Source organism: Zingiber officinale, chromosome 11A (genome assembly GCF_018446385.1).
Source record: "Zingiber officinale cultivar Zhangliang chromosome 11A, Zo_v1.1, whole genome shotgun sequence".
In the NCBI taxonomy this organism is placed as follows: Eukaryota; Viridiplantae; Streptophyta; class Magnoliopsida; order Zingiberales; family Zingiberaceae; genus Zingiber; species Zingiber officinale.
Window position 1 is genome coordinate 8,107,914 of NC_056006.1, and position 11,736 is coordinate 8,119,649.

Below are 11,736 nucleotides of genomic sequence, written 5' to 3' on the forward strand. Positions count from 1 at the left end.
TAATTCTGATGATAATGATTCATCCCATGTCGCCTTTAAGTTCTTGTGCTTTGATCTTGTTGGTCTTTTGCTCTTGTCTTTCTCCTTCTTTAGTTTAGGGCAGTCGTCCTTGATGTACCCTTCTTCTTGGCAATTGTAGTATCAAACCTTACTTTTGCTCTAAAGGTATTTTTTGTCTCCGACTTGTTAAATTTATTAGTTTTAATAAATTTACTAAATTTTCTTACCATTAATGTTGCCTCGTCTTCAATGATGGATGTTTCAGAGTCTGGATTGTCTATTCTTATCTTCAGGGTAATTTTCTAACTTGGCTCCTTTTATAATTCTGCACATTTAGATTTGTGAAGTTCTAAAGTGGAAAATAAATTTTCTAACAAACTTACCTCTAGATCTTTTGAAATGTAATAGGAGTCAACAATAGACGTTCATTCTTGTGTTTTAAGGAAAGCATTTAAAGTGTACCTTAGTAATCTCGGTTTGTTACCTTTTTTCTGAGATTCGTAAGTTCGGTGATTAGTTTCTTCAGTTTGGTGTGCAGTTACACTACTGACTCTCCTTCTTTCAGTCGAAGGTTCATCAATTGGTTCTAGAGCAGGTCTCATCTTACGAGCTTTACTTCGGGTGTTCCTTGTAGTTGCAGGAACTTCTCCCAAAGTTCCTTTGCTGATTCATAATCTCCGATTCGATTGACTTCCTGGGGTGGAAGTATGCTTAGTATGTGGAACTCGACTCGTCCGTTCGCTACAAAGTCAGCTTGTTCTTTTTTAGTCCATTGGTACTTTTCTTTTTCAGCACCTTGTTGGTCCTTAAGGGCTATAAAATCATATTTAATTATTAAAAGTATTTCAAAATCTGTTTTAAAAAAAAATACCTCCATACGTTTCTTCTATATCATGAATTTTCCCTTGAAATCGGTGGGTAGATGTTTGGTCCAACCATTGTTATGTTGCTTCAGTCGACGGTTAGTTCTTCTGAGATGGTTGGACTCTGATATCACTTGTTAGTTTCGGTGCGGCCGGCTAGAGGGGGTGAAAGCCGAGATTTTTTCTTGATTATAATATAGGTGGTTATTAATCCAAGATAGTTACAAAGCTCCACTAAAAATATCTCCTTCATTGAAGGCAAAGAAGCCTCTTACACTCTTTAAAAAACTCAGATATTAGCTAGAAAATAAATACTGAAGCTGTTGATTAATTCCTAGCTCTAGGGATCTTTTTATAACTTCTGAAAAATCCTATCTGCTTCTCAAAGGCACCTTCAAATAGGTCCAAGGCACCTACAACGTATAGGTTTTATCCGCCAAAGATAAAAGTTTATCTTCGGCTAACGACTATTGAAGGCGCCTCTAACAAGTGACTCAATTTTCGTGTCATCTTTCTTATCCACCGCATCTTCCCCTCAACTTCTTGTGCTTCTAAGTTCCTGCACATTTAGTCACAAGATATCAAACACAAACAGGACCTAACTTAACTTGATTGACAATATCAAAACTGCTACGGGGTACTTACAAGGACTTCTCATTAACTTGATAAACTTTAACCAGATCTCATTAAACATATTATTGAATAAATATCAAAACTCTAGAAGTCGATTGGACCAATAAAATATAGCCTTGTTTATGATTATTTTTTTTAAAGAACATCCATTTGATGATAATGATGATAATTGATTCCCTATAACGATATTTCATTAAGGAGTCAGAATAACCAATGGCTGGGATATATGGGTCAGGCTGATCCAAGTCCATCCAAATGGGGTTGGAAAGGAAAAGGAAAAGGAGTGAAGAAGCTCAAGTGTAAGAGTGCCTGAGAGCGTATGGTGTTTGGCACTCGAGAACGTGTAGGGCTCGACATCTGGGATGCCGCTTGGTTATATTTGGATTAAGATCGATAGAAAAAAATAATAATCTCAGTTAGCCTCATTGACTATCCCTAGGGATGACCGGCCCTGGAATAAGATCGACATAGAGACTTAACCTGAAGGTAAATTATTTTAGAAAGTAGTCACGAGCAATAAAGGCAATCAATAGCAACATCCGTTAGTTGTTACGAAAGGAGGTTATTGCAAAGACCATTATGTCCGTTGTAGAAGGGGAATAATAATGTCATAATAAGCGTTGTTGGGAGACTATAAAAGAGAACGGGTAATTGATGATTCTAAATCGATCAGTGGATTTTAATCAAAACACATTGATCGATCTAAACAGGTCTAATTGGACTCATTTCATGTCCTGTGGATTTCTAAGATTGCAAATAGTCCAACAATGTCCTCCATTGCTTATTTCGACTTCTCTAGATATGTTAAAATATTATCGAAAAAATTAGCCCAACGTGAGCCTGATATGAACCGTGGGCTTGATATGAATCATATCAGGCCCTATTACGTCAAAGAAGCGGGTTAGATTTGGGGTCCTTCAATCTATAAACACGCGCGTTCATTCTATCTCCAACTGAAACCAACCAACCACTTGACCGATCTCATCTATCCCCACTAGAAAGTCGTTAGAGTTCATTTAAGAGAAATTGGTTTTGCTTTTCGTGTCATATTAACTTACACTTGACCTCCGCATCTTTCTTTTCCTTTATTTGTTTTAAAATTTCGTGTAGAAGTAAAATCTCCAAATTTATATCAACCTTTCCTTAAGTGATCTTACAACAAAAAGGAGTTTTTTCATTGTAAATAAGTATGCAGCAATCAACGAATTCCGTTGGATCTAATATGGTTCCATATCAGACTCATGTTAGACTGATTTTTTAATAATATTTTAACATGTCTGGAGAAGCCGAAATAAGCAATGGAGGGCACTGTTGGATTGCTTGCGACTTCAGAAATCTATAGAATTTGAAATGAGTCCAATCGAACCTATCAAGGTCAAAACTCACTGATGAACTTAGACAGGTCTGACTGGACCGACGTGAATCTGATATGGAAAGTGGGCCTAAAATAGTTTCGTTAGACTTGATATGATTCCATATCAGGTCCAGCGTGAATTATCAGGCCCTATTTAAAAAATCAGCTTTTACCTAAACAGAGTAGCCTTTTTCTCTTTCTCCTGATACAAACAGCTCAATCAGCTACCATTTCAAGAATGAGAAGCTTTTTTAGATCGAGGTGAGGTTACAAGTTCCTTAATTAATATTGTCTCGAATATTAGATTGTTAACTTATAGAAGATGATGAAACATGAAATAGAAATGTGTTGGGTGTAAGTTGTAGAAAATGATTAGGGACTTGAATTCAATCTCCTTCGATGTTTGCAAGACATGTTGTTCCAAGGCAGGACTGGGACACAGAACAAGGGGGCATAGTGGTGGAGCATGGTGGTAGGTCTTTTGGGTGTGCTCGGTGAGCAGAAAGGGCAGATGAGGCACATGAGCAAATCTTCACTAATCTTTAACCCAACTATTTCATGGCAACAATCAAGCCTCTGAACCTTGGTCGAGACTGCATGATCGAAAGGCATATCAGGTCCATTAGGTAAAAGTTAATTTTTTTCAATAGGGTCTGGCCCAACGTGAACATGATATGAAACCATATTAGATCCAACGTTATCAAGCTCATGGTTCATATCAAGCCCATGTTGAATTAATTTTTTTTTATTATATGTTAACATCTCTATTGAAGCTGAAATAAGTAATAGAGAGACTCCTTACGACCTCATAAATCCACATAACCTAAAATGAGTCCAATCAGACCTCTTTGAGTTTATCAGTGGGGTTCTATAGATTTCTAAAATCGTAAGGAGTCTAACCGTGTCCTCCATTACTAATTTCGACTTCTCCAGAGATATTAAAATATTATCAAAAATATTAGCTCAACTTAAGCTTAATATGATTTTAGGCTTGATATGGAATTATATCAAGTCTAACGAAATTCATTGATTGTTTTGTACTCATTTACAATGGAAAAACTCATGTTCATTGTAAGATCACTTAAGGAAAGCTTGGTCTAAATTTAGAGAGTATGCTTCTATACAAAATTTGAAAAAAAAAATAAAGGAAAGAGAAGATGGAGATCAAGTGTAAGCTACTATGGCACGAAAAGCAAAACCAATTTCTATTAAATGAACTTCAATGACTTTCTAATAGGGATAGATGAGATCGATCAAGTGGTTGATTAATTTCATTGGAGATGAAATGAACATGTTTATATATTAAAGGACCCCAGACCTAACCCACTCCTTTTACCTAATAGGGCATGATATAATTCCATATCAGATCCAACATGGTTCTAATATGAACCATATCAGGCTCACGGTTCATATCAAGTCAGGTTAGGCTGATTTTTTCGATAATATTTTAACACCTCTGAATAAGTCAAAATAAACAATGAATGACACCGTTGGACTCCTTATAATCTCAGAAATCCTTAAGACCCGAAATGAATTCAATCGAATTTATTAGTTCATCAGTAGATTTCGATCAAAATCCATTGATCAATCTAGAAACATTGGATTACAATCATTCTGAATTTCGTAGATTTCTGATGTAATAAAGAGTTCAACGATATCCTCCATTGATTATTTCACTTCCTCGAATGTGTTAAAATATTATAGAAAAAATCAATTAAACTATAAATATTGTGGATCATCAAAAGAGAAAGGAAAGAAAAGAGAGAAAGGAAATAGAAGAAAAGTTAAATACATAGGAGAGAGAAGGAAAAGAAAATAAGAAAAATTAGAGGAAGGTTAAAATGGAAAGAAAATTGAATTCATTTTATAAATACTAAAATAATATACGTTCGATCAGTTAAGAAACCTACATGCGAGTTTGATAAATTGCCATTTAATTTTTATACCCATATTATATTTAATTAGGGCTTTGCCTCGCTGTCATTCTTTTTTTTTAAAAAAAAAAATTATTATTCAGAACAAAAACCTATACGGAGTAATTCTGATTATAATTTTGACCTCGAACTATAAATCTAAATTGAAAAATTCTGATCGATCTGATACCAATTTAAAAAAAAAATTAAAGAATTCTGACCTTCCCTTTTCTCTCTCTCTCCCCTTGAAAAGACCGCTCTACCCTATGTTTTCTTTGATTTTTTTTTAAATTAATTTTATTTATTATTTTTTCATTCACATACTTATATATTTTTAAATTTTTATTTAGTTTTAATTTTTTTAATTAATCTTATTTATTATTTTTTATTAATACTTATATATATTTTTTAATTTTTTTAATTTTTATTTAGTTTTATTTTTTTAATTAATTTTATTTATTATTTTTTCATTAATACTTATATATTTTTTAATTTTATTTAATTTTTATTTAGTTTTATTTTTTAAATTAATTTTGTTTATTATTTTATTTATTTTTTAATATTTATTTAGTTTTATTTCTTTAATCAATTTTGTTTATTATTTCTTATCAAAATTTTTAAATTTTTTTATTTTATATAATTTTTAACGTAGGTCAGAATTTCTCCCTTTAAATTACCTTCCTAATTCGACACTTAAATTACCCCGATCTAACTTTTGACACATGTCATAACCTTCTCTCCCTTTAAATCATCCCTCCCTCCAACCCTTGACATATAACACATGTCAAAATCTCTCATCATCTTTAAATTATCCATCCTCCAACCATTGACACTTGTCAAAATACTCCCTCTATTTAAATTAGTCATTCTCCAACCATTGACACATGTCAAGACAACCCCCTCCCTTTAAATTACCCCTCTTCAACGCTTGACATATGTCAGAATCTCCCCTCCCTTTAAATTACCCCCTTCCAACTCTTAACACATGTCAAATCCTTCAACCCTTTAAATGACCCCCCCTTCCAACTCTTGACCCATGTCAAAATCTCTCATCACTTTAAATGCCCCTCTTCCAACCCTTGACATATGTTAAAATCTCTCATCCATTTAAATTACCCCATTTCCAACTCTCGACACATGTCAGAACTCCTCACTTTCTTTAAATTATTCATCCTCCAATCCTTGACACATGTCAGAACCACCCCTCCCCTTAAATTACCCACTCTTCAACTCTTGACACATGTCAAAACCTCCCCTACTCTTAAATTACCCACCCTTCAACTTTTGACACTTGTCAAAACCTCTCCCTTTAAATCCTCCTCTCACACTTCATTTTTAGTCACTCTTCATTCACACCTCCCTCCATTGTTATCTCCCTCCCAGCCTCTCCTTCTCTCTTCCTGAAACTATGAATGACTATTTGGGTTTATTTTCATATAGTTGGTCAATTGAGAATGATGTTCCTAATAAAGATATCTCCAACAACAATCGCAATTATACTGTCGAATTTACCACAGATCAAGTTAGTTATTATCATTATTTTATGCATATTCATTATTTATTTTATAAGTAGAGAAATTATATTAAGATTGGTAATGTCATACTTAAACATCTTTGTTATATTTTTTTATATAAATATTTAAAAGTAGAGAAGATAAGATAAATTGGGTAAAGACAGTCGGTCTGAAGAATGGTATTGTAGTGGTTATTAAAAATTCTGCTAATTTAAAATGTGGCAAGCTACCAAAGTGTCATCTTATGTATGAAAGAGGTGGAAAGTACAAACCGCCACGATATCTAGTTGATGGACAATCCTTAAAAAGAAATACTGGGACTAAAAAATGTGAATGCTCATTTGAGTTGCGAGGTATACCAATACCTCCAGATTGTGTGATGTGGGGTTTAAGGGTTGTCTGTGGTTTTCATAATCATCAATTAGCATAATATATTGATGGCCATGAGTACCCGAGTAGGTTAAAACCAATAGAAAAAGAATTTGTGCTTGACATGGCCAACAGTACCACACCTCGTGAAATTCTTAATATTTTGAAGGAAAGAGACCCGTCAAACACTACGGGGATCAAAAGCATTTACAATGTCATTTTCACAAATAAATTCGCTAAACGGGGCGGCCTAAATTCTATTCAGTATGTCTTGGACCAATTAATCGAGAAAAAATACCTCCATAATTACCGTACAAATCTAGACACCAACGAAATCACAGATATTCTTTGGGTTCATCCAAAAAGTCTAGAGTTGTCTGTCAACTTTTCATTTGTGTTGATCATTGATGTCACATACAAGAACAATGAATATCGAATACCACTATTGGAGGTTGTGGGTATCACATCCACAATACGAACTTACTCACTTATTTTTGCATATCTTAGTAATGAGAGAATAGAACAATTGACATGGGCATTAGGTACCTTAAAGAAGTGGATAGTTGAAAAGAATGTATCGCTGCCATTGGTGTTTGTTTCAGATCAGGATTTGGCGCTTATTAATGTCATTGAAATATGTTTTCCCAATGCACGTCACATCCTTTGTATTTGGCACATAAACTAGTGCGTAATGAAGAAATGCGCCTCTATACTTGGTCTGGAATGGTAATATTTTTATGCATCATGGCACTCACTCATTAATTCATCGACACAATGGTCTTACTAGCAGAAGTGGGATGTCATGCACGAGGAGTATCAACGATTCGAGGGTGTTCTAAATTACCTTTGGGATACATGGTTACACCCTTACAAAGAGTGATTTATTTCAGCATGGGTTGATACATGTATACACCTGGGGAGTAATTCAAATCAAAGGTATAGTCATTTTATAGTTTTATTATTTAAATTTTGTTCATTATTATACTATTTCAATTCTTTTCAGTATTAAAAAACAATGTATTTTTTTATTACAGGGCAGAGTCTGCACATGCGAGACTGAAGTTGTATTTGGGAGATATCATGTCATCCCTACAGACATCTTTTGAAAAAATACATAAGATGTTGAGGATTTAGTTCGGGGATATTAAGAAGTCGTTCGAAAAATCTCTCAACATTCCACGCCATCAACATTTACATGATGACATTTTCAGTCAAATAAGGTGTCGGATTTCATTAGAGGCAATGGAGTTGATTTCTAGTCAGCTAAAATGTATTGAGAAAGCATCTCACCAGCTAGCCGGCAGATGCAACTGTTCTATCAAAATTGTATACGGATTGCCATGTGAGTATGATCTTGTACATTACCGTTACTTTTCCATTCCAATTCCGCTTCAGAGTATCAACGTTCATTGGAGGAGATTGTCGATGCACGTACATCAGTTTAATGATGAGGGAGCAGAACCTAGCAGGACATCCCACGTTGTTGAGATATTAGATGAGATAGATCCACATATGCGAGAGCATATGATAGACAAGTTTCTTGATATGATAGATTCATCTCAAAGTACAGTGTGAGCCCCTTCATACAATAGAGAACATGGAGGTCGACCTACGGGTAGAGATGAGCAAAGTGGGCGTCGCATATCTTCTTTTAGAGATGCATCCACTTCAGGATCTAGGGTCTCTTAACCGACTGCAACATTTCGAGGGAGAGGAAGACATGGAAGGGGGTCGAAGGTTCGCAATACTGAAACAACTCATGATCACTTTCCAGTTCCACCCATCCATGATACTTATATTGAGAAATTTCTGTTGGGACCTTGACGTCCACTAGAGGGGGTGAATAATGTCTCACCCAAATTGATTGCTTCCTACTTATTCGTTAATGTGCAAGCGGAAATACAAATACTAATTACGAATACAAAAGTTAATGATAAAGGAAAGAACAAGCAAACCAATGCACGTTGATGTAACGTGGTTCGGAGATGATGCTCCTACTCCACGGCTGTCCATAAGGTGGACGATCCCGATCCTTCGGTGGATTAGCCCCCGACAAACTCCGGCTACTCAAGCAACTCCTTGTGGGTGAAGAAACCTCACCACAACACCAACCAAGAACACTTGGACACAAGAGACCTTGAGCACTTTGGTGGCTACTAATTGTAGGACCGTTGCGGCCGACTAGGACGGGGTTGGATATCCTGCAAACACAAAAAGACAAATCCTCCTCGAACTCTTTAAACTAACACTTGCATATATAAAGTAAGCTGATAAATTAAAAGCATAAAGAAAAAAGCGAGGCACAAAAAAGTTTACTTGGTTACAACCGATGTGGTTGTTAATCCAAGGAAGATTAAGCTCACTAAAAATCTCCTTCAGGCGGAGAAGCCTCGTACAGCAATGTAACGCAAAAAACAGAACCTAAACTAGAATAGAAGCGCACAAATGTTTGGAATTACAATTTAGAGTCCGTTGAAAAGCTTCTGGACCAAGGCAATATTTATAGCCTTGGTCGGGGCGTCTAGAAGGGTTCCGGGCGCCCTGGAGGGGATAAAACTTATCCCCCAACGATCAGATCGAGTCAAAACTCGATCCTGGTTAAAAGGCTGGTCCGGGCGCCCGGAAGGGTTCCGGGCGCCCCGGAGGGGTCCGGACGCCCCGGTCAGCTCCGGGCGCCCCGGACCCCAAAAGTCAACAGAGTTGACTTTTTCCGTCCGGGACCTCTACTCCGTTTCAGTCCCGCTTTGGTCCGGGTCTTCCGCTCCGGATCCACTTACTTGGGTGATTTCTACCATCCGGAAAAGGGCTCACCCGAACCCAACTTCCAATCTTCTCAAACGTGCTTCCCTCCGGCTTCTCGTCCCTCGGAATTGCCACATGTTTCCTTCTCGTCCGTCAGCGTACTCATCCGCAGTCTTCGTCCCTCGGTCGTTGACCTTCTCGCTAGCTGCGTCTCTTGCTCTCCGAGCAATCTTCCGCTCCGGCTTTCGTCCCTCGGAACCACCACGCGCTTCCTTCTCATCCGCCGGTGTACTCTTCCGCAGCACCTCGTCCCTCGGACACACAGCGTGTCGTCCTTCTCGCTAGCTGCGTCTTCCGCTCGACTACCTGTGTTTCTAAGCTCCTGCACACTTAGACACAAGGTCAGAAATAACGCAGGACCTCACTTAACTTGTTGATCACACCAAAACAACCTTGGGGTTCCAACAATCTCTCCCTTTTTGGTGTGATCAACCCAAGTTAAGTTATGGTCAAAAATAGATATGAAATAAAACAATTTATTGCAATAATATGCAACATGATAGAAAAAAAACATTCCAAATTTTAATTTTCAATTTTCTACCTCCCCCTAGACTTATACTTTCCCTTCTCCCCCTTTGATCACAATAAAAATGGGGTTTCAAGAAAAACAATCTAAGGGTTAAAAACTTAGAAAAATTTCGAGAACTTTGAACATTTTGCAATAATTTTCACCATAAAAAAAATCATTCTAAGCCCAAAAATTTATGCAAGAAAATTTAAGAAAATTTAAGAAAATTTATAACATTGAAAAAATTTCTATGCAATTATTTATTTATGATTTTTTTTTAATTTTCATGCTTTCATCAAAAACTTTTTAAATTTCCATTTTAATTTGTCATAGCTTCTTAAGTCACACTTTTTCAGATTTGAAACTACAAATATTAAACATGTAAAAATCATGTTAATCTCTATTTCACAATAATATTTTGTTAATCTAAATTCTAACTTGATAAAGTTTTTCGACAACATTTCCAATTTACAAAATTTGTTTGACAAAATATTTTGTAATTTGTAAAAATATTTTGACAACATAAATTTTAATTTAAACAAATCTGTTGATAATAAATTTTCTAATTTGAAAAACTCTTTCGATAATATCTCTAATTTACGAAATTCGTTCGAAAAAATATTTCATAATTTGCAAAAAAAATTTAACAATATTTCTGATTTGCAAAATTCATTTGACAAAATGATTTGTAATTCAAAAAGATCATTTTTCAATATAGCTTCTATTTCTTGAGAATCTTTTGAAAAAACTTTGACTGACTCAATTAATTAATCAGGAGGTGGAGACCATACCTGACTTACCTCGTCGGCGATTAATTCTCCCCCTGTTGAGCTGCTTTCTTCCAATATCTCTCCCCCTTCATTGATGCTTACTTGGGATGAGCTTTCTGTGTTCTTGGGATGGAGATCGACTATCTCGGCAGTTTCCTCATTCTCGGACTGTTCTGTTGGCGGCTCGGTGTTCATCAAGGATTCGGATTCAGCTTCAGCTGGTTCTTCTTAGATCTTCAAGAACTTTTCCCAAAGTTCTTTTGCGCTTTTATATTTTCCGACTCTCTCGACATCCTTAGCAGGTAGCACACTCAAAAGACTGGATTCAGCCTTACCATTTGTTATGAATGTAGGTGCAACGGAGGCCGACAAGAGGGGGTGAATTGCTGAAAACAAAAATAAACTATACCCTCCTCGGATTTCAACTCAGAAAAGTAATAGTAAAATTAAATCAAGCAAGGAAATAGAAAATAAGTAGTAGATAGGATTTAACCTGGTTACAACCAAGGAGGTTGTTAATCCAGGGCAGTAGAAAAAGCTCAGTAGAAAAATTTCCTTTGCTGAAGGCGGAGAAGCCTTTTACACTTTGGAAGCTTAGAACTATTGCTAGGAAAGAGTAAACAGTTGATTGCTTGAGTTGTGTTTAATTCCTAGCTCCAGGGGCCTTTAAATAGCCTCTAGAAATTCTATCCCGAGGGTCCAAGGCACCTCCAACAAGGTCCAAGGCGCCTCCAGCTCGGTGAGTGGATAGAATTCTATCCGGTGCTCAAACGGTCATTCTGACCTGGCTCAAGGCGCCTTCAACAAGCAATGAAGACGCCTTCAATGTTCAAGGCGCCTTCAATGCTTGTTTAAGGCGCCTTCAAGCTACAGTAACTTCCTGCTACAATAATTTCCAGCCTCTTTTGACTCCTTTTCTTCTTCGCTTTGGCTTCCGAAGCTACGTTCTTTTGGGTGATTGCGGCCAACCGGAATAGGGCTCACCCGAACCCAATTCCCGGCCTTCTCCT